We start from the raw sequence: 21,363 nt of genomic DNA on the forward strand, positions 1-21,363 counted from the left end.
AGACAGAGCATGAACGGGGGAGGGTCAGAGAGAGAGAGACACAGAATCTGAAACAGGCTCCAGGCTCTGAGCTGTCAGCACAGAGCCCGACACGGGGCTCGAACTCACGGACCGCGAGATCATGACCTGAGCCAAAGTCGGACGCCCAACCGACTGAGCCACCCAGACGCCCCTGTTGTAAATTTTTTTAATGTTTATTTATTTTTGAGAGAGAGAGTGGGGGGGGGGGAAGGGGAGAGAGAGAGGGAGACACAGAATCCTAAGCAGGCTCCAGGCTCCGAGCTGTCAGCACAGAGATGGATGCAGGGCTTAAACCCACGAACCGTGAGATCATGACCTGAGCTGAAGTCAGATGCTTAACCAACTAAGCTACCCAGGTGCCCCAAGACTACATATTATTTTTAAAAAGGATAAACAGAGATGCCTGGGTGGCTCAGTCGGTTGAGCATCTGACTCTATTTAGGTTCAGGCCATGATCCCAGGGTTGTGGGAATAGAGCCCCGGGTCAGACTCCTCACTGACCATGGAGTCTGCTTAAGATTCTCTTGCTCTCTCTCTCTTTCTCCCTCTGCCCCTCTCCCCTGTGCTCTCTCTCTAAAATAAAAATAAAGTTTTTTTTTTAAAAAAGGAAAAACATAGCTATTTTCATTCAGAGGGGAAAAACGTCCTAATAAAAAGAGAATAAATATATTTCTTAAATTGTCAAAACCCAATTCGAGCCCCTACTTGCTGTATGAAGCTTTCCCGAAATCTTCAGCCCACAGCGGTAGCTTCCTGCTTGGAAGATGCAAACCCCTTTCTCTGTAATTTGGTACTTCGACCCCGTCGTATAGCTGCAGAGTCGTGGTGAGCGGTGCCCTAGCTCTTCGGCCACACCTTGTGAGCTCGTGAAGGTTGATTTGGGGGACGAGTTGCCACTGACCTGATGCAATGCCGGGCACACAGCAGACGACCCGCAAGTGCTTGCCAATTAATTTCCTGGTGCATTAGAACGGGCTTCCACGGTGTATTTACTGCAGGCCAGACTCCGCTAAGCATACTACATGCAGCACCCCTAATCCTTGTACCGGTCACACAAGGCCAGCATGAGTAGCCCATCAGACAGATGACAAAACCGAGCCTTAGGAAGGATGGGGCACCTGGGTGGCTCCCTCGATTAAGCTTAAGCGTCACCTTTGGCTTTTTTTTTTTTTTTTTTTGCCCTAGGGTGGAGTGAAAAGCTATGCCTCTCAAGAGTTGTTGATGATCGTCTCTCTGGAGATGAAAGGGCTCGTTATAAGCCTGTTGACCCAAAAGTATTGGGAGGTGGCAGGGCATGGAAAAGAGGAATTATCTAAGTATTCGGTGTTAGACGTGTTTCCCCCAGGAGCACTCCCTCGTGTCATGTGGCCAGCCTGAAAAACGACTGTTAAATATTTAGCCCTGAAGTGCAAAACTCCTGTCTGTCTGTCAAAGGAAAGTGAACAAAGTTCAACAGGAAATTAAAAGATGGTGAAAGTATTCTTTGGAAACAACAAAAGAAACAAGAAAGAGTTAAACCTCGTTGCTACAGGGAAAGAGCTCCTGCGAACGACAACTAAGATGATGCCACCGAGACCCCAGTAGACAACGTGAACCAAAACCACGGGTGGGATTTTTCACACATACAGAGAGGAAATATAAATGGATAATAGAATATCGGGAAATGTTCCGCCTCAACAGTCATGAAGAGAAGCAAACCAAAACAAGAGGTCACCATTTTAGTCCATCAAATGAGCAAGGGCGTGTGATAAAATGATACATCTCCCTTGATCCTGGGAAGGGTGGCGTGAGAAGGGGGTACACTCACATCTCTGGTAGAAGCAACGGGAATGACCCCTTTGGAAGTACACGTGTCCAGCAACGGGGCTGAGGCACGAAGCGTGGTCACTGGGAGACTGCGCTCCAGCGTCAGGCAGACCTAGACCTGCCGTCGACAAGTCACGTAACTTCTTCGAGCCTTAGTTTCCTCATCCGTACAATGGGGACCGTGATACGTATTTTTTTGAATTGTGGTGAGGCCTACGCACATCTAAGTCTGACCAATCACGGGCACCCACTGCCGCATGTCGAACCAAGAGCTTCTGATGCAGAAAAGCAGGGGCAGCAGCAGATCTGTTCCAGGGAGAGCACGGCAAAATCCTGTGGCGGTGGCAGTGGGGGCCCCTCTGGACCGACCGTGTACTGGGATTTGGGCCATGTTCCGCCTCCTTTCTTCCTGTGATTTTTTTTAGCTATTTCCCAGCCCTCTTAGCATCTCTCTGAGTTACTCATCAATCTTTCAATAAAGTCCTTCTCCACCCAAGTCATGGTTGGTTTCCGTTGTCTGCCACGAAGAACTCTGAATACACCAATTACAAAGTATGGATGGGGACGGCTGTGCCACCAACATCATGGGGGAGCCGGCCTGTGCCCCCTTCCTGCCAGGCAATCAGGTAAAATGGTGCCCAAAGCCAGTCACCCTGGGTTTTCTAGATACACCGTGACTGGCACGGCCAAATCTGATGGGAGCTGAGGTAGGAGGTGGATTCGGAGTCACTTGTGTGCACAAATCCCAGCTCGCCTCTAACCACCGTGTAACTGCTGTGGACGGATCGTGTCCTCCCAATTTCTCATGGAGAAGCGTAACGCCCAATGTGCCTATGTTTGGAGACAAGGCCTTTCAAAGGTGATTAAAGGGGGCGCCTGGATGGCTCAGTCCGTTTGATGATGGCTTGGTCAATCAGTGAGCCTTGAAGGCTCACTCTTGATTTTGGCTCAGGGCATGATGCCAGGGTCATGGGATCGAGTCCCAAGTTGGGCTCTGCACTGGGCACGGAACCTGCTTAAGATTCTCTCTCCCACCGTCTCTGCCCCTCCCCTGCTCCTGCCCACACACACTCTCTCTCTCTCTCTCTGTGTCTCAAAAACAAAAGGGGGGGGGGGCAGTTATCAAGGTTAAATGAAAGTATAAGGGGGCACTCGGCTGGCTCGGTCAGAGGAGCATGCAACTCTTGATCTTGGGGTTGTGAGTTCGAGCCCCACACTGGGTGGAGAGATTACTAAAAATAAATAAATAAGTAAAAACTTAAAAAAGAAAAAAAAGAAATCGTAAAGGTGTAGCCTGACCCCAGGGCTCAGTCTCTCTGCATACAAGCCAAGGAGAGAGACCTCCTAGAAATCAACCCTGCCAGAACCTCAGCCTTGGACTTCTGGTCTCCAGAACTGTGGGAAAATCAACGTCTATTATATTATTTAAGTCACTGAGTCTGTTTGTTACAGCAGCCCAGGGGGACTAATAATACAGTGGCTGTGGGTGAGTCCCTTCGGAGAGGGTGCTTGTCACATTTCTAGACACCCAGCATCTTTGAGCACTCCACGTGGCAGATCCTTCCCACTCCGGGTAGGAGCCGGAACGGAACGTGCACTCCACTCCCAGCATGCCTTGCAGCTAAAACACAGCAAGTGACCTTGCTCAACCCATCAGACACAGGCGCTGTGTGGCAAGGGCAGAGCCACAGGGGTCTGGCTCCTTTAGAGGAGCTGCGAGTTCACAGGATTCGGTCCCACATTCATCCACGTGAACCTTGGAGCCTGAGCCAAGTGACAGGGTATTCATCTTCCGCGGCACCCAAAACCCGCGACCACACACTCGGTGGCCTAAAACAACAGCGATTTATTCTCTGACAGTTTTGGAGTCCAATAGCTCAACATCAGGGTGTCAGCAGGGCCACCTGCTTCTGAACATACCAGACTAGTTGCCTTCAACTGAGAACTCTGATTGACACATACTTGACTTTCCAGCCTCCGTTTTCCAACTGGAAAACGCAAAGAATAATGCATATTTCTATGTGAAAGAAGCCAATCCGAAAAGGCTACAGGCTGTATGATTCCAACTACATGACATTCTGGAAAAGGCAAACCGATGGAGGCAGTAAAATGATCAATGGTTGCCAAGGCTTAGCACGGAAGAAGGGATGAACAGGCGGAGCCCAGAGGATTTTTAGGGCAGTGACAATGCTCTGTGTGGTACTACAATGATGGGTATAAATGTCATTATACATTTGTCCAAACCCATAGGATGTATACCACCATGAGTGACCTGAATGTAAACTATGGATTTGGGTGATCGTGATGTGGTACTTGTAGCTTCATTAACCGTAGTAAATGTCCCACTTGGCTGGGGAATGTGGGTCCTGGGGAGGCTGTACGCGTGTGAGGGCAGGGGCATATGGGAAATCTCTGTATCCCCCCTCAATTTTGCTGCGAACTTTAAACTGCTCTAAAAAAATTAGGTCTAGGAGCGCCTGGGTGGCTCGGTCGGTTAAGCGTCCGACTTCGGCTCAGGTCATGATCTCACGGGCTCCGCGTGAGTTCGAGCCCCGCGTCGGGCTCTGTGCTGACAGCTCGGAGCCTGGAGCCTGTTTCGGATTCTGTGTCTCCCTCTCTCTCTGCCCCTCCCCTGTTCATGCTCTGCCTCTCTCTGTCTCAAAAATAAACGTTAAAAAAAATTTATAAAAAAAATTGTCTTCATTTTATTTATTTGTTAACGTTTATTTATTTTTGAGGGGGAGGGGGAGGGGCAGAGACAGACAAGGAGGCACAGAATCCAAAGCAGGCTCCAGGCTCTGCGCTGACAGCATGGGCTTGAACCCACGAACTGTGAGATCATGACCTGAGCCCAAGTCAGATGCTTAACCGACTGAGCCACCCAGGTGCCCCAGGAAAGTCTTCATTTTAAAAGGACATCTTTAAATTATAGAAAAAGATTATGATTAAAAAAACATACAAAGATTGGACAAGTACACTTTAAGATTCCCTTCTTGTCCTGACTCTGGAGTGACTCTAGGATCATCAGATGAGCTGGGTTCGCGTAGATGTGTTAGACTAGCGCCACCAATATTAGGAATTCAGAGATCCTTTTTTTTTTTTAATGGTTATTTATTAATTTTAAGAATGAAAGAGTGGGGTGGGGGAGAAGGAGGGAGCGAGAGACAGAGAGAGAGACAGAGAGAGAATCCCAAGCAGGCTCCATGCTGTCAGTGCAGAGCCCAATGCGGGGCTTGATCTCACAACCGCAAGATGAGGACCTGAGCAGATATCAGGAGTTGGACATCTGGGGTGCCTGAGCGGCTCGGTCAGTTAAGCATCTGACTACGGCTTAGGTCATGATCTCGCAGTCTGTGAGTTCAAGCCCCACATCAGGCTCTGTGCTGACAGCTCAGAGCCTGGAGCCTGCTTTGGATTCTGTGTCTCCCTGTCTCTCTCTGTCCCTCCCCCCACTCTCAAAAATAAATAAACATTAATTTTTTTTTAAAAAGCAGGTGGAATGATGAGTGCTGGTAAACAACAACAACCTTGGAACACAAACCTTACTCTGTGGAGTCAAATTGTTAATACTCAAGATGTTAAATAATCTCGTTATGATCACGATAAACCCAGGGCTCCGAAAACAAAATTGAGAATGCGAATCATCGAGGGAGAGCAGCAAGGACTAATTACACACAGCAGGGTGTGAATTTTCAGAGCCACAAAAGTGGGAGGGGAGGGCACTCACCGGAGAGCCTTTGAGAAAGCACGCTTCAGAGAGCACATGGTACCGGAGTCAGAGGCAGGAGTTCTGATCCCCACTCTGCCGCCAGCTGCCCATGTGGCTCGAAGCTCGTCATTCCCCTTTCCTGGGTCTCCATAGCCACGTGCAATCAAACCTCAGAAAAGCAATGTACCAACAGACAAGCGTTAGGATCCGTTATGTGAAAGGACTCCTCTATTTTCTCCTGGGTTTTAATTACACAGTCAGTGCCATTTGGACAAGAACATGCCTCCTCTTGAGTAGTACTAGATAATACTCACTAGCATCAGACTTCAACCAAATCAGTCATCAAATAATACCACTTAGGTGACTCCTGACCAAGCAACTGTATTAGTCAGGAACGTCTGGGCTCAGAAATCTGACTCCCTCTGGCCTGAACAAAAAAGGACTTTTAGTAGAGCCTGTAACTGGAATCTTTTAGGGGCAAAGCTGGCTTCAGGCATGACTGGACTCGAGGTTTCAAGCCATGCCTTAAGGACAATGACTCTTGTCTGCATCACCTCCAGAGGCTCTCGGAAGAATCTATTTTCTTGTCTGTTTAGCTTCCTCTGGGGGCCGCCTGCATTCCTTAGCTGGTGGTCCCATCCTCCATTTTCAAGGTCATAGCATAGCATCTCCCAGTCTCTGTCTCTCCGTGTCTCTGAAACCCTCCTGTCTCCCTCTTATCAAGACCTCTGTGATTATAGGGGCACCTGGGTGGCTCAGTCGGTTAAGCGTCTGACTTCAGCTCAGGTCATGATCTCACAGTTCATGGGTTCGAGCCCCACTTTGGGCTCTGGGGCTCTGTGCTGACAGCTCAGAGCCTGGAGCCTGCTTCGGATCCTGTGTCTCCCTCTCTCTCTGCCCCTCCCCTGCTCACACTCTGTCTCTCTCTCTCAAAAATAAATAAACATTAAAAAAAAAATTTTAAGACCTCTGTGATTACATAGGGTGCACCCAGATAATCAGAATCATCTCCCTATCTCATGACTTAGTCATGTCTGCAAAGTTCTTTTTGCCATATAAGGCAACATATTTACAGGTTCCATAGATAAAGATGTGGATATCTTTGGGTTATTAATCAGCCATGACTCAGCCCATCCCACTGAATGAGAAAGAAAATATTTTTTTAAGCGCATCTTCATCTGTCCAGAGGATGCAAAAGTTAATAAAGATTTATTGCTAACAGTGAATATCATACAGTAAGAATCTATTGGACATCAAGGTCTAAAGACATAAGTTTAAGTCCAAACTCTACCATTAACTAGCCCTCTTTCAGTCTCTGTCTTTTTTATCTGTACAATGAATACGCTTTTACCTCAATCACTGAGTTACTGTGACGTGCTCGTAAGAGCACATTTACACTGTAAAGCATCATATAAATGTAAATGATCATCTCTAGAACGTGGGGGTATTAAATTTCACCCCGCTTTGAGCCATCCATGCCAAGCATAGGCCATGACACTTCTCTCCCCGTGGAAGGAAAGGTCCCATCTAGATCAAAAAGGTAATTCGTCAGCTCTGAATCTTGAAGCAGCATTGGAAGCCAAGATTTGCCAAGAGAAAAAAGGACTTTCTATATTTCTTTCGCTCTGATGAACACATTAACAGCAGCCAGGCTTGGCTGCCCAGATGCCCAAGTTTATTCTGAGCATGATGTTGTGGCTTTGAAGACATGGGAAGCCACCTGTTCCCGGCTCAGTGGCCTGTGGGAAGGAGAATAGAAAAGAAGGCAGAGAAAGCAGCTCAAATGCCAGGGTCCTACCCACCTCCCACCTCCGGAGCAAGCGACGGGCGGATGGTCAGACCCAAGGGGCGTGTGGGATACTAAGCGGGAGAAGGGTCATGTCATACTTTTCCCAGTGAGGCCACCCTCTAGCACAGGATGATAGCATTGGCGGGAGGCTGTGTCTGGCTGGGTAGGTGGCCTGCCAGGCCACTTTTAGCTTCCTGTGACCAGCTCACGACAGGCACGACTTCAGAAAACAAATGGCCTCCGGCAGAACCTAGCACCGATTGTGATCACCCATCCAGCTGTGGAGAAGACCAAGTGAATCCAAGGCCCCTTGCAGGAAAGAGTTAACGTAGCCAGCTTGGGACTGTTGCCAAGGTTGGCTGGCCTCGGGGAACTTGGATTTGGGCAGGGTTCATCACCATTCCCAGAACGGACAAGAGCGGCTCACTGTGCCCGAAATCTCGGTACAAGCAATATGGCTCATGCTGAACACCTGCCTTCCTCTGGAAGTCTGGGATTTTGGTACATGCGAGGCACAGGGTGCCTGCGGGACTGAGCCCCAGCGGAGTCCCTGGCCTCCCAGGCTCGGCCAATCTTTCCTGGTAGACAATATTTCACATGTGTTGTCAAAACTGGTTGGTAAATGAATTAAGTGCCTCCCTGTGTGAGCACTGGGAGAAGAGTCTTGAAACTTGCACCTGGTTTCCTCCAGACTTTGCCCCGTGTGCCCTCACCCTTTGCTGTGTCATAAATCACGGCCGTGAATAGAATTACATGATGAGTCCTGTGAGTCCCCCTAGGGAGTCTTCGAAGTTGGTGGGGACTCCTGAACCAGGCCCTTTTCCCTGCCTCCACGTGTCACATGACCTCTCCTCCGTGCGCCCCGCTGACATCTTACAGAGAAGCAGGTGTGCAGTGGAATCTGAAAGACCGAGCATTTAATGTTGAGCAACCCATCACTTCAAGAGGTTGTATCAATGGGGGGGGCCTGGGTGGCTCGGTCAGTTTAGGGTCCAACTTCAGCTCAGGTCACGATCTCACGGTTCGTGGGTTCAAGCCCCGCGTTGGGCTCTGTGCTGAACGCTTGCTCAGAGCCTGGAGCCTGCTTTGGATTCTGTGTCTCCTTCTCTCTCTGTCCCCTCCCCGACTCATGCTCGGTCTCTCAAAAATAGATATATGTAAAAAAAAATTTTTTTTTTACAAAGAGGTTGTATCAATTATTTAGGGAACCAAATTTTGATTTTTTTTCCCCTTCTCACCATTCATTCCATTTCCTCTGTACGCTTAGATGGACAAGGCCATGTTATTATTATTGGAAACCGCCCCCCCCCCATCCTCACCAGACCCATGCGTCATCCCTCCTATCCACTCAGCGGGGGACTCGGCCATCACCTGACAACCTGGTGCCCCCCCCCACATCCGCCCACTCCCCCCCAACATCTGCCTGGCTCCTGCAGCTCCCCGGCACCGACCCCGTGCTCACATCCAGCTCCTCTCAACACTAGCTCTATTGCTTCCAAAAATATCTATGTGTACACACACACACACACACACACGTTTGTTAACGTATATACTTGTTTAACATATGTAAATGCTTGGTGGCCTCAGTTTCCTTACCCGTCAAATGAGAGTTGGAATGCTAGAATATCTGGTTTCTCGATCCCCGCTCAGTAAACTTGCACAATCACCTGTGAGTGTGTCTGTGCAGTTCAGGTTGCTGTTACAAAAATACCATCGCCTGGGCGGCTTACACACCAGACATTGGTTTCTCGCAGTTCCGGAGGCTGGCTGTGACGGAATGAGAGCCTACCTCCTGGCTGCAGACGGCCACCCTCTTGCTGTATCCCCACATGGCAGAGACATGGGAAGCAAGCTGTCTCTGGTGTCTTCCTCCAGGGGCACGATCCCATCATGGGGGCCCACCCTCATGACCCGATTACCGCCCAGAGGTCCCGTCTCCAAATGCCATCATATTGGGGGTTAGGGTTTCAACGTAAGAATCTGGGGGACCTAATCATTCAGTTCACAGCACATATATTATATTCCTCAATAGATTTAGGAATTTTTGAATTAAGCTTCCTTTTACATTCATTATCCTTAACAAAACCTCATAAATCCTCATGATGAAATTATACTTATATACGGATTCATTAAAAACTCCCAGGTTTGGGGGCACCTGGGGTGACTCAGTTGCTTAAGCATCTGGCTTTGGCTCAGGTCATGACCTCCCGGTTTGTGGGTTCGAGCCCCGCATCGGGCTCTGTGCTGATAGCTCGGAGCCTGGAGCCTGCTTCGGATTCTGTGTCTCCCTCTCTCTCTGCCCCTCCCCTGCTTTCACTCTATCTCTCTCTCTCTCTTAAAAATAAATAAACATTAAAAAAATGTTTTAATTATTAAAAAAATTCCCAGTTTCGGCTCGACCGTGGAAAGTAAAGTTTGTGTTTGTCCATTTGTGTCTAGGTGAGTCAAAAGTGAATACCTTCAGCACTGAAAGTTTTGTAAGTGGGAAAAAATTCCCTGAAACCCAATGCCATTCCATAAGTCAGTGCCTGGGAAACATTGGCCCACAAGACCCCAGGAGTCCCTGCCAGCCCCAGTGTGCTATGATTTCTCACATGGAACTCACTCCAGGCAGATGTCTGGATCAGAAAGTTCTTTTCCACCGCTATAATTACATGTTCCTCAGATTGTATGAATCCTTCTGTAACCCTCTCACTTTTACCTTCCTTTTTAATTTAATTTTTATTTTTTTTAATCTTAGAGAAAGAGAGCATGCAAGCAGGGGAGTGGGGAAGCAGGGCTGAGCAAGAGAGAGAGAGAAAGAGAGAGAGAAAGACAGAAAGAGAGAGAGAGAGAATATCTTAAGCAGCCTCCACACTTAGTGGAGCCCAACACAGGGCTTGATCCCATGACCCTGGGATCATGATCTGAGCTGAAATCAAGAGTTGGAGGCCCAAACAACGGAGCTACCCAGGTGCCCCGTTACTTTCCTTTTTTAAAATAAAGTTTTAAGTTCTTCTTTCTTACTTTAGGGAAGAAGATGTAAGAAGGAAGGAAATGCCTGAGGAAAAAACCCAAACTACCAGAATTTGGATAAACAAAACAGGTAAAAGAAGAAAAAGTGACAGAAACTTGGCCTTCCAGAAATAGTTTACAAACCTTTTTGCAACGGCAGGTTTGTCCAGTACGTGTATAATGGAATTTGATTTACCAAAATTCAATTCTTTTTTAAAATTTTTTTATGTTTATTTTTATTTTTGAGACACACACACACACACACACACACACACACACAGAGTGTGAGCGGGGGAGGGGCAGAGAGAGAAGGAGACACAGAATCCATAGCTGTTAGCACACAGCCCAACACAGGGCTCGAACTCATGAACCTCGAGATCATGACCTGAGCCGAAGGCAAAGCTTAACCGACTGAGCCACCCAGGCACCCCGCCCAAATTCGATTCTTATCCAAGAATCTCCAGTATAAAGTGAAGCTTACCAATAACAGCAAAGGCAAAGTCATCCCCCGCCAACCCCCCAGCCCCAGAAGATTCAATGCTGCTGGTGACTTTCTGTGTGCCTCTGGAGAAGTGGCACCCCCGTTCTGATGCCTTCCGAATTTATGCCTTCAGCCCTGCCTCCCACTCAAGCCCTGAGCTTTAAACCGAGGTATCCAGCTGCTTGTTCGTCTATAGCTCCTCGTGGATGTATAATATGCATCTCAGTTTGGGCACAGACAAAAGAGAACTCTTGAATTGCACCCAATCTTGTTGGTTTGTTTTCCCTAGACTTGACCATCTCCTTAAATGGCAACATCTACCCAATTACTCAAGCCAAAAACATAGGAGGAGAAAGGTGGTCTAGACTTGCTACCAAGGCTCCACTCATGAAGTCCTCGATGATACAAGCTCCTTATGTCATTGCCACGCCATCCCTGGGTGTGGGCTACCTCTTCATAGTACAATATGGCAGCTAGGCTGCCAGCCATTGCATCAGGGATCCGCACAGCAAAATAGAAGGAGGAATGGAAAAGAAGCAAAGGGCACACACTTGGTATCTTTTAAGGAAGGTAATTTCGCTAACATCTCATTGGCAGAACTTCTAGCCACATGACCGTACCTGACTTCAAGAGAGGCTGGGAAAGGCAGTCTTCTCTCAGATAGCCATGTGCCCTGCTAAATGTGGGAGGTTTCATTGCTGTAGAAGAAGGATAGGCTGCATACTGGGGGTACTGGGTAGTCAGCAGTTCCTGCCATATATGGCTTCTGAAACCTACATGACTGAGCCCCTGCCTGCTACTTGACCTCATCTCCTCGACCTTGCTTTAACACAACGTGACCACCCTGGCCTTTCTGGATGCCATTGGACATACCAAACTCGTTCCTGCCTTGGAGCCTTTGGCTTGCTGCTCCGTCCCCCTGGGATGCGGTCCCCCAGATACGCACGTGGCCAGTCTCAGCTCGAATGTCAGTTCCTAACCGGGGCCTTCCCTGACCGCCCTTTGTAAAGTAGCATTTCCCCACCAGCCAGCCTCAATCACATAACTGTGTTATTTTCTACAAAGCACTCGTCACTCTCTGAAAATATCTGTCACTTGTTCCGTTTTGTTTTAGTTCGGGTTTGTTCCTCCCAACACAGGAGCATACGCTCCATCAGGACAAGGGTTTCGACTGCCTTGTTTCGACTTAGTCATCCACACTGACGCAGAGTAGACGCTCAATAAATATCTGTTAAATAAATGAATGAATTTAACGATCCAATTGCCATCAATACTGCCCGAGCTTCCCACACAGACAGGCTGCTGCTTGGGGAGTTGTTTGCTGCCACGTCGGGGAAGCATGCATTCATGTTTCTTGAGGAAGTCTTCATCAAGAGAAAGAGAACAGAGGTGCCTGGGGGGCTCAGTCGGTTAAGCGTCCGACTTCAGCTCCGGTCATGATCTCGCGGTTCGTGAGTTCAAGCCCCACGTCGGGGTCAGTGCTGACAGCTGGGAGCCTGGAGCCTGCCTCGGGTTCTGTGTCTCCCTCTCTCTCTGCCCATCCTCCACTTGTGTGTGCGCGTGCTCTCTGTCTCAAAAATAAACATTAGAAATCTTTTTAAAAATAAAAATAAATTAAAAGAGAGAGAGAACAGAGTTTGGACTCCAAAGGAAGCTGTATTTGGCTCCAATTTTACCGCCTGAAGCCACGACCTGGCCCTAAGCGAACAGGTGAAGAGAAAGAACCTGCCAGTCTTGGTAGGTTGTGCTAACATGCCCGGTGGACATTTTTGAGCTGAGTCTCCAGGGCGGCAGCACCCTGGGCAGAGGGGCCTGTGGCGGTCAAGGTCAAGGGCAGAGTCTCCTTCCCAGTTCTGCCACCTGTGGGTTGTGTCAGCGTAGACTCAGGCAAATTCCCCACGCCCCCGGTGCCTTGGTTTCCTCATCTGTAAATCGCGGATCAAGACTGCTGAAATGATGAGATGAGTTAAAATATGCAAAATACTTTTCAAGCTGGATATATGGTAAACAGCCAACCCTGCAAACTACCTAGAATAAGTTCTGGTTTCTGAGGCAGTACTGACGTCCTTGGAGTGCTGATAATTCAGCAGATGTGCCTCGAGTGGCCATCGTTCTGGCTTATTCGGCCACCTGTACAACGAAAGTTCTATTGAAGTTGTACTGAGACTTGACTGTGGGCCAAGCCCTATGATTGGCACCAAGGACCTCAAAGTGTAGTAGGAAATCCAGAGGCTCCTGGGTGATGGGGAGACACGAGTTCTCCAGCATTTCTGCGAACAGGGACCAGCGCTCTGCCAGGGGCCACGAAGGCTTCCCAGAGGAAAGAACATCAGACGTGAGTGTAGAAAGAATGAGGAGGCAGTCACCACGCAAAGGTGGGGGGTGGCGCTGGGGGAGAGGAAGAAGGGCGTGGTCCGGGGAAGAGCACCTCCCACAAAAGGGACAAAGGCACCAAACGACACAGGGATCTTCGTGCCGTTCACTGCTAAATCTAGAATGATGCCCGGCACACGGTAGGTGCTCGGTAAACACGTGTTGGCTGACCAGGAAACTAAGGTAAGTTAGGTATTATGACTTTCAGAGAAAAATGAGGCTCACAGAGGCTGAGCAATTTTCCCAAAGTTCACAGAGCCAGGAAGTTCTGTATCCGAAGCTTGAATCCAGGGCCTTTCAACTGTCAGTTGAGTGTGAACCTCAAACACATGTTTGAGATCGGGCGGATGTAACAGCGTACAAGAGCTTTGGCTTGGTGCGAGCCAAATGGGGAGAACCTTCACCACCAACCTGTCGGTCTTGACGAGCAGCCTACAGCAGTCTAGAACGAATGGAAGCTGAGCGTCTAGAACGGCACTAGGTGACAGTGCTGGAGGTGGAGGCCAGGGGCAAAGGCCTGGAGGGGGGGGGGGTCCCCCTGGCCTCTGAGCCATCAGGAGCCCTGATGGGCCACAGCTACGCTCTCTGTGGCTCAACTTGGCTCTAGGTAATAACAGCTCCCATCTGCTTAGCACAAAGTCAAGCGGAGAACTTAGCCACAATCTGAGTTCACACCCTCTACTTACTAACTGTGTAGCCTTGAGCAACCTAGTTGATCTCTCCTTGAACCTCAGCTTCCTCACCCGTAAAATGGAGATAAATAATACGTACTCCCTGGGGCTGTTCAGAAGATCAAATGAGGTGACACCGAAGGAGAAGGAGGGGGGGATGGAAGATAGGGGGACGTCAAGTACCGACCCCCCAAAAGATCAGAAACACCTATAGGTCAAGCAACACCGTTTGTCGGACTGACTGCAGTAAGGGAGACAGCACCACCAGGGTGACGTCCGAGCGATATATCTCAGAGGGCGCGTGTCCGGGAGGACAGTTACGAGGCTTAGGGCTGGAGATGAGTCTTGCAAAGCTGGGAACTGCCTGGGGTTGGGTAAATTTGATACAATAGCTTCTGGCTCGGCGCTAGCCAAGGTGTGGGAGTCTTCACAAGCAAGCTGTTGGTCTTGACGAGCAAACTCTTTCAGTTGGTTTACGGTCTTAAAGTCTAGGAATCATGTTTTTTTTCTTTTCTTTTTGCCAGTATTAACACAGGGACAGGGAAATGTTGGTTCAGTTCTGAGCTTGTCAGAAACTACCTCCTCTGATCTCACAACAGTCCCAGGAGGAGTCAAGGAGGGGCCTTCGCTGACCCTTCGCTACAGTTCCCAGGAGACAGATGTTCATGACTACTGGAGAGCTGAGGAAACTGACGTCGGGCAGGCATTATTACCCCTCCCGGAGGAAAATGAGACTCAGAGAGGTTAAGGAACTTTCCCAAAGTTCCCAGAGCTAGTAAGTAATCCGTCTGGGATTTGAATCTGGCACTTGAGACTGTGAGTTGAATAGGCACATATAATAATATTACCTTAAACCAAACAATAAAAACTAGAGCTACCCAAGCATTATTTGTAATAACCCAACTAGGAAAAAAATAAATAAATAAAAATCTATCAGCAGCAGAATGGATAAATAAAATGTGCTGGGGTCACACACAGAATACCCTACAGCAAAGAAAATGAAGGGGACGTCGCCACAAGTGACCACGTGGCTGAATCTCACAAGCGCACGCCAAGGGAAAGACACAGACACCAAAAAAACAACAAAAACCTACCTACTGTGTACTTTAATTCACGGAGAGTTTATAAACAGGCCACCCTAACCCACATGTTAGAGGACAGGATGGCAATTCCCCTTAGGAAATAGGCAGGGGTCAGGGGGTGAGCAGGATCGCAGGGGATCCTGGGGTTTCAGGGGAACTGGCAAAGCCCTGTTTCTTCATCTGGCAGCTGCTTACACAGGTGTGCTCACCTGTGCTAACTCACCGAGGTGCACACTTAACACTTTGTGCATTTTCCTCTACATTTTTGTTAATGTTTATTTATTTTTGAGAGAGAGAGAGAGACATCGTGTGAGTGGGGGAGGGGAGGGGCAGAGAGAGAGGGAGACACAGCATCGGAAACAGGCTCCAGGCTCCGAGCTGTCAGCACAGAGACCGATGCGGGGCTCGAACTCACGAGCCGTGAGACCATGACCTGAGCCGAAGTCAGATGCTCCACCCACTGAGCCACCCAGGCGCCCCTCTACATTTTTATTTAAAAGTTTGTTTTAAGCAGGGATACCTACGCTTTGCTTTCAATGTTAATTTCAGGATCAGTATTCCAGAAGATGTCTGTGATCACGCAGGCTGAAATGGAACGAGCTAATGCCCCGGGGACACTTAGCATGGTGTCTGGAACAGAGACGTACGTTCCATAAATGCTAGCAAGTGCGATTACCACTGTGATCATGTCTGTGACTTTCCGAAACGGCAGTGGAGAATTTCCGAAAGGCACAGCACGACTAATTCCCGGCTCGAGCACCAGGAGTTGGCTTAAAGAGGGGCAGAGACGGTAGCAAACAAGGTGAAACCCCCCCACCGCCCAGGCAGGCTGTGGACATGGCCACAGGCCCCGGGCGGGCTGGCAGCAAAGGTGGCGGGCACCTCGGGAGGGCCCAGCCGCCTGCCAAGTTCCAGCCCAGATCCCTTCCCAGGTCCAGATGGTTTTCTCTGCCCTTTTTCCATTACCCACACAGGACACCTTTTTTATAACGTGAGGCTTCTGGACTCGGCCAAAGAGCAGGCACATGCGTCCGCGGGGAAGGCAGAGCAGCTGCGGGGCTCTGCGGGCCACCATAGCCGCTGCCATCGAATTCGCTGCGCCCCACACCGAAGCCCTTCTCCTCCCAGACACCTACGCCCCCGTTTCCCCCGCTGGCTCCCCCGCTCCACTGCCGTCCGACTCTGCGGCCCACCCTAGGTCCGGAACTTCCCCCACACTTGGGCACAGTGCTGTGTTCACACTCACACGTTCACACTTCCGCTCATCGAGAACAACCTGTGACCAAGAAATGCCCTTTGTTCACCAGGAGAGGCTCGTGAACCCAGGGCGGGGTTTCTCGAAGCACCGTCTCCCGGTGGCTTACGTAGCACGGTCCCCTGATGGCTTGCGTCGCCATCATCTGCCGTGTAAAAAGTCCCACCCTCCTCAAGCCCCAGGTCTGCTGAAGCAGAACCCACAGAACCATGCCCCAGGAATCTGCACTGTACCAAGTCAGCACGGGTGGTTTTCACGCACAAAAAACCTGGGAGCCACGGCTCTTTCTAGAGAAAAGGCAGAGGAGTGTGATGGGGGCAGCAAAAATAATCCCAAGGCGGGAGTACAGGGGGGAGTGGGAGTCCACACCCCTGACCCACCGACCCCCTGCTCTGAGCACCATGAAGGTGGCTCTGGCTGGCCGTGGAGGGGGCTGGGCCGGGCCGCAGGAACAGAGAGGGACACAGGGGTTGAGTGACTTCTCTTCGTCTTCAGTGGTAAGAGCAACAGTACCAAGGACTGGAAGAGAGCAGATGTCACGCTCCACAATAAGGCTATTTTCTCAACCCCGGCAGCTTCGGAGGGAATTTTTATTCTGGAGTCCTGGATTATCTAATTACTGGGTAATAAGCCATCCCCAGATTTAATGGTCCACCATTTTATAATCTCATAACTCTGAGGGCTGACGGGCTGGGTCATCTCTGCTGGTCTCACTTGATGGCTCTCACGTGGCTTCAGGAAGATGGAGGTTGGGGCTGGAACATTCAAAATGGCTTTGCTCACACGTCTGGCACCGCAGCAGGGACGGCTGGAAAGCTGCCCCGTCCTCTCTCTCTCTCTCTCTCTCTCTCTCCAAATGGCTAGCTAAGGGCTTCCGTACATGGCAGCTGGATCTCAAGGGTGGGAGTTCCAAGAGGAAAGAAGTCCTTCTCCCTCACCTCAGGTTTTGACACAATTATTAAGTAATCTTGAATAAATTTGTCTTTGTTTAATAAAGTTAACAAATTTTGTATCATCAACTAGCATTTTCTCGATTCATCACCAACAGTTTTGACACCATCAGATCTCAACAAAGAAAACAGTACGTTGTGACAAGATCCATATTTCCTGTTTCATAAGAGAAGCAAAACCTTGGGGCACCCTCCGTACAGATGTCAAAGAATTCCTCCAACACAGACCATTTGTTTTCAGATATGAAAATGCAGCATGAAGTATATTAAATGTCTAGACAAAAACACGAGAAAAAAAATCCTAGTGACCTTGGGTTTAGCAAAGATTTCTTAAATAGGACACAAAATATATGAACTGTAAAAGAAAAAAAAAATCGATAAAGTGGACTTCATCAGAATTTAAAATTGTTGCTCTTCGGGGCGCCCGGGTGGCTCCGTCGGTTAAGTGTCCGACTTCGGCTCAGTTCATGGTCTCGCCATTCGTGAGGTCGAGCCCCACATCAGGCTCTGTGCTGACAGCTCGGGGCCTGGAGCCTGCTTCGGATCCTTGTCTCCCTCTCTCTCTGCCCTTCCCCACTTGTGCTCTGAGAGCCAAAGCATAAGAGACTCTTAAAAACTGAGAACAAACTGAGGGTTGATGGGGGGTGGGAGGGAGGGGAGGGTGGGTGATGGGTATTGAGGGGAGGGTATTGAGGAGGGCACCTTTTGGGATGAGCACTGGGTGTTGTATGGAAACCAATTGGACAATAAGTTTCATATATTGAAAAAAAATGAATAAACTCTAAAAAAATTTTTTTTTTAAATTGTTGCTCTTCAAAAGACAGCCGTGAAATCAAAATGCAAGCCCCGCTGGGGAGAAAATATTTCCAAAACACGAAGCTGACAAAGGGCTTGTATCAAAAATAGAAAGAGTACTTACAACTCAAAAAGAAGAAGATAAACAATCTAATAAAAAAAATGGGCAAAATATTTAAACAGGTACTTCATCCAAGAAGTGATACAGGTGGCAAAATATGCACCTGAGAAGATGCTCACCATTACCGGTCCCTCAGGAAATACAAATTAAAACCGCCATGGGATATCCCCACACACTACTGGAATGGCTAAAATTAAAAAGACTGATCGTATCGAGTATCGGCAAAGATCGAGCCTTGCAGCAGGAACCCTCACCGCCTGCACGCAGTCGATGCTAATGAGGTACAACCACTTGGTAAAGCGGTTTGGCAGTTTCTTGTAACGCTAAACACCTACCTGCCTATGACCCGGCCATTCCACTTCTAGATGTTTCCCCAAGAGAAATGAAAGCACCTGTCCACCCAAAGACGCGTACATGAGCGTTCATAACGGCTTCGTCGGCCAGTTGAGAACTAGAAACAAACTGCACGTCTGTCCACAGGTGAACAGATAGCCTGCGGCAGATTCACACAACGGACTATGACTCGGCAACGAAAAGGAGCAGGTGAGGCTTACACGTCAGCCTGGTTCCATCGCGTCTCAAAAAAAAAAAAAAAAAAAAAAAAAAAGGAGCAGACACAAAAGACTACATCATGATTACATTCTATTAAGTTCTGGAAAATGCCAACTAATCTGTAGGGACAGAAAGCAGATCCGTGTTTTCACCTGGGCACGAGAATGGGGAGCAGAGAGAAACGCATCGCACAAAGATTTTAGGGGTGATGGGCGTATTCGTGATCTTGATTGTGGTGGTGGCACAAAGAGTGCAAAGAAAAGATGTCGAAACTCGTCAGATTATGCGGTTTATTGCATGTCAACTGTACCTCAATAAAGCTGTAGTAAAAAATAAAATAATAAAAAAATAAAAAGTAGGGGTGCCTGGGTGGCTCAGTCGGTGAAGCGTCCGACTTCGGCTCAGGTCAGGATCTCGCGGTCTGTGAGTTCGAGCCCCGCGTCGGGCTCTGTGCTGACAGCTCGGAGCCTGGAGCCTGTTTCGGATTCTGTGTCTCCCCCTCTCTCTGCCCCTCCCCCACTCATGCTCTATCTCTGTCTCTCTCAAAAATAAATAAACGTTAAAAAAATGTTTAAAAAAAAATAAAAAGTGTATATCAGCCTTTACTTGTTTTAGGCAACTCTTTGGAGCAGGAAAACTACCCTTGGATTTCATCATTTACAAATCTTACAAATGCTACCTTTAGCGAAATACATTGACATATCAACCTAGATGAAGAAGCTATTTTTTGTCTCGCGTAAACCTCTTCAGGGCCGTGTGCCGGGTCATCAGTATCTTGACTTAATTGTATTCTTTCAGAGTGGGACCTTTCCAATTCCTCGGACTGCATCTCATCTTGGCATTTCACTCACTAAAATTTTACTGGCGTTATTAGGTCTGCACTAACTGTGTGGCCTTTCCTTTTTGGGGCATTAGTTCTGCTGCTAGATAATTTCGCTTCTTCCGCCTGAGTGACTTTTCCTCAAAAGCTTTACGCTGCTAGCGATTCCAACACGATGCTCGCCTCCTTCCATATCAAGGGGCCATGCCACTGCTGCACCTGCAAATTGTGTGACACACGGGAGGACAACAGGACAGGACCTCGTGGATCGCCGGCTGGTGAAAAAGCCCGCGGATGAGTGGCTTCCATCGTAAAGAACAGCGTCTCTCGAGTCCCTCGTGTGCCCCGGCGCTGTGAAATGTCTCCGAGGACCGAAATTCCTCATCGCTGACCTCCGGTTTCAGGTCCCACCTGCAGCCCTCCTTCCCCCGATCCCCAACCTCATCAGGACTGTCCACCCTGGACCTAGAGCTCTCCTTTGTTTTGTTTTTTAATATAATTTATCGTCAAATCGGCTAACATACAGTGTATACAGTGTGCTCTTGGTTTTGGGGGTAGATTCCAGTGGCTCATCGCTTACATACAACACCCAGTGCTCATCCCAACAAGTGCCCTCCTCGATGCCCATCCCCCATCCCCCCCCCCCATGGAGCTCTCCTTTGTCACTTCCTACCTCGTCTCCAAAGCTCACCACCCTACTCTCAAAAGAGTTTGTAAAACACAAACATTAATAACACATAAAGTAGAAGGGCATGATAGATAAACAAGAAAACTGCACACAGGCGGAAATTCACAATGCCGTTCTCTTCTAAGCTACACAGTGGGTGTTTTGCAATGTTTACCACGGCAGCACAGATGCAGGGTAGGGCAGCTGAGGCACAGTGGGTGAAAATTCCTTTTTCCCTCTTGACTGTTCTCTCTGACTTTCTTTCTTTCTTTTCTTTTTGTTTTTTAAGTTTATTTATTTTGAGAGAGAGAGAGAGAGAGAGAGAGCCTGGACGTGAGCAGGGGAGGGGCAGAGAGGGAGAATCCCAAGCAGGCTCCACACTGTCAGCACAGGGCTCAAGGTGGGGCTCGATCCCACAAACCGTGAGACCGTGACCTGAGCTGAAATCAAGAGACGGCTGAGCCACCCAGGGGCCCCTCTCTCCTTTTCTATTACACCTGTACAGCTTGTTTGCTCCTGGAAGCCAGTCAGTAGTGGGTCAGGATGGCGGGGAGAGGTCATTTGGGAGGGAGGAACTGATGTCATCAACCTGCTGTCCCCCCCGCCCCACCTCCCCCCGGGGTAACTGAGAACTCACTAGCTTTCAACAGCCCTTGAATCAACAGACTCGCTGAGAACGGGCTCAGTAGATGAACACAGCGCTGCTCTATACTCCCGCGGAGGCTGGGGTGGTGAGTTTTCTGTGTCAACTTTGTTATCAGGCTATAGTCCCGGGTTATTGAATCAAGCACTAATCTAAGTCTTGCTTGCAAGTATTTTGTAGGTGTGATTAAAGTGTATAATCAGTTTACTTTAAGGAAGGAAGATTATCCTAGATAATCTGGATGGGCCCAATTCAATCAGTTTAAAGGCTTTCAGAGCAGAATTGAGGCTTTCCCCAGGAAGGAGGAATTCTGCCTGGAACAGCAGCTGCCGCTCACGCCTGCCCCTCCTCGAGGTCCGCCCTACAGAGCTCAGACCTGCCTCGGCAATCCCCACAACGGCTGAAGCCCCTTCCTTGCAGTAAATCTCTGCACACGTGACTCCTGCTGGTTCTGTTTCTCCGGCGGAACTCTGTCCCACCCAGGGGCCCAAGGACCTTTAACAAAACTGTGAGTCTTTTATTGCAAACGCAAGCGCAGACATAAACATTTAAATATAACGCGTGCTTTTTTATCGGTCGCAAATTCTCACAGACACTGAGGTCTACAGATTCTTAGTTTAGAAACTCTGGTTCA

The sequence above is a fragment of the Panthera pardus genome, unplaced genomic scaffold, assembly GCF_024362965.1.
Source record: "Panthera pardus isolate Hobbes unplaced genomic scaffold, ASM2436296v1 HiC_scaffold_6, whole genome shotgun sequence".
Lineage (NCBI taxonomy): Eukaryota > Metazoa > Chordata > Mammalia > Carnivora > Felidae > Panthera > Panthera pardus.